Consider the following 3,046-nt stretch of genomic DNA (forward strand, 5'->3'; position numbering starts at 1 on the left):
AACTCATGAAAAGAATTTGACTTCAGTTTGATCTATAAAAATATAACTGAGACTACTACTACTACTTGCTGTTTCCTGCGCCATAAAACATATTAAAATGATGCGTGTTGATTGTCTCACTGAATCCTATGACTAAGGACTATTATTTCCATTTCACATATAAAAAAACATAAACTTATAGAGAGGTGAGTTATTTGTCTCATGTGGTAAAGGCATAGATATGCAGTAAATTAATTAGAATTTACTGGATTCAAACAGTAGATCCTCAGTGTTTGGGGAATGGGGAGTTTGTTTACATGTCTATGTATGTGCTAAGAGAGCAGGGACCATGTCCTTCACCCAATGCCTAACTAGAAACAAACACACCATAAGTATCTGTTGAGTTATGTGGGATGACCACTGCCTGAGCCATGATTGTTCCACTAGGATCTGTTTTTTGTTATTTCTAATTTAGGTGATTGGTAACTACTATAAAGCTTCTGTCAAGATAATTTCCTCTGGTTGGTTTGGGGTAACGTCTCTTATTTCCCCATCAGACTCTGTTTATTTGACTTATGTTCAGGTTAGTGAAAGACAGTCTATGTTAGGGCTGCCTGAGAAGTTATGAAGTCACGGTGCTAGTCTTGGTTCAGGATGTGAGTATGGAGAAGTCTCTGGACCTCAGTTTACTCAGTTGTAAGGAATGATTCCCAAGGACCCCATCCTAGAAGAATTTTAATCTGAGCATGGTATAAAACAGAGTTGCTCAAACTTGGTACTAGGAACCTTTTGAACTGAATTTGATGTCGTTAAAAGTATATTATGCAATGGAGGGGATGGCAATCATTGACATGAAACAAAGTGTGTGATTTATTGAATATAAAAGTAATTATCTTCTCTATAAGTCTTCACTCAACTCACAATAAAAAGGTAAAAAAAAAAAAAAATCAAATGAATTCTGCTGCATAAGATCTCTTAAAATGTTCAAGAGCAAAAACATCAGATTTAGGTCTAAGGTACATCTGATCCAAGCCTCATATGCATGTGAATGTTGGACAGTGAATAAGGAAGACCATAGAAGAAGTACTGTATCTGAATTATGGTTTTGCAGAATAATATTGAAAGTGTCATGGACTGACAAAAGAACAAACAAATCTGTGTTGGAAGAAGTACAGTCAAAATATTCTTTAGAAGCCAGCATGGTGAGACTTCGTCTCTCAAATTTTAAGTATGTTATAAGGAGGAACAGGTCCCTGGAAAAGGACCTCATGTTTGGTAAAGTGGAGGGTCACTGGAAAAATAGAAGACGCCCAATTCTATGAACTGGCACAGTGACAGCAGCAATGAGCTCAAACATAACAGCAACAATTGTGAGAGTGGTGCAGGACCGGGCAGTGTTTTATTCTGCTGTGCATACGGTTCCCTGTGATTCGGAACTAATTCAAGGACACCCAACAATAACAAACTACTTCTATTGTTTGCAATATTATCTATAATTTGTTATGAGCTATATAATCAAATGCCTTTGTAGAGTCAATAAAATAGAGGTAAACATTTTTAAATAGTATATAAATTGCTGAATGTAAAACTAATCTGCTCAGTAAACTTTCACCCAAACCTCGCTAAAATGTTGAAAGAAGAGAAAAGAATATTATGCAACAAGTCTGTAGGTTTCAGTTAAACTCTGACTTACTATGGGACCTCTAATCTCAGGTAATCCTCCATGCCTCAGTATTTTCCATCTTAAAATGGGAGAGCTAAAATAATATTTGATAACTCCACCAGGTACCTACAACAAATGAAGAAGCCACTCATGTAATCTATTTCTTCCTCCTTTGGCAATATTCCCTTTTATCTTCCTCTGCTGTTTTGTATCTTTCTTCTTGACGAAAGCGAAGACCCAAGGGGGACCTAGTAGCATGTTCCAGATGATGAAACATCTAAGCAACATATTAGGGTTACTGTGCAACTCAAGTTCTAAAAAGCCCTCAACTGTCTGTGTGATGTGGTCACTGGGAAAAGACCTAAAGTTATGACAGCAGCTGAGATCCCATGTTTGGCTCAAACAGGATAGAGGTACAACACTGGGGTTGTGTTTCAGGCAATTATTGGCATCTAGGTACCAGTTAATGACAGAAAATCATTGAAACATCATCTGATCAGAACCTGCTCCCTGGGCTTTTTCTGTCTCTTCTCATTACCCTGCTAATGTCAGATGAATATCTTTAACTTCTGTTTGCCTCAGTGTATCTAGAATGGAACTTGATTTCTCAATATGCTGGCTTCTGCAATTTTGTTGTTGTTGGTGGTGGTGGTGGTGATCATGTGCCGTGGAGTCAAAACCAACTCATAGCAACCCTGCACAGGGTTTCCGAGGCTGCAAATCTTTATGGGAGGAGAAAGCCTCATCTTTCTCTGGTGGAACAGCTGGTAGTTTCGAACTGCTGACCTTGCGGTTCGCAGCCTAATTCATAACCACTACGCTACTACACAGGGCTAGGATTCTCAGTGGTTTGGCAGTTGAGACCTAGCTTTGATGGAATAAACTATGATGTGATACACTTACAAGAAGATTAATGGTGGAGTATTATTGTTAAGTAGTTAAGAGTTGTTAAGTCAGTTCCAAATAATAGTGTCCATGTATGGGGTTTCCAAGGAGTGGCAGGTGAGTTTGAACTGCTAACTTTTTGGTTCACAGTCCAGTGTTTACCCTACAGCACCACACCAAGATTCCAAGGTTGTAATATATCATTCTTAATCCCACAACCACCCTGTTTGGATTTATGGGAGATTCCCAATAGTATGGCATGCACCACCTTTTATTTGACAAGAGATAAAAGGAGAGAAACTTGATCAGGGAAGGGGGCACCTGCTACCACAAAGATAGAAGAGCCACGACTGCAATGTGTCTTAGGACCTGCACTGTGTATGAAGTTCCTAGATCCTCAGGAAAATTGATACCAAGACACCTGGGAAACTCCAAAGTATGCTGGGCCTACTGATGCTGAAAGGACACGAGGACATTTCTTCAGAGCCAATGCTCTGAATTCACACTTGCAGCCTCCTG

This window comes from Chrysochloris asiatica, unplaced genomic scaffold (genome assembly GCF_000296735.1).
Source record: "Chrysochloris asiatica unplaced genomic scaffold, ChrAsi1.0 scaffold00081, whole genome shotgun sequence".
Taxonomy (NCBI): Eukaryota; Metazoa; Chordata; class Mammalia; order Afrosoricida; family Chrysochloridae; genus Chrysochloris; species Chrysochloris asiatica.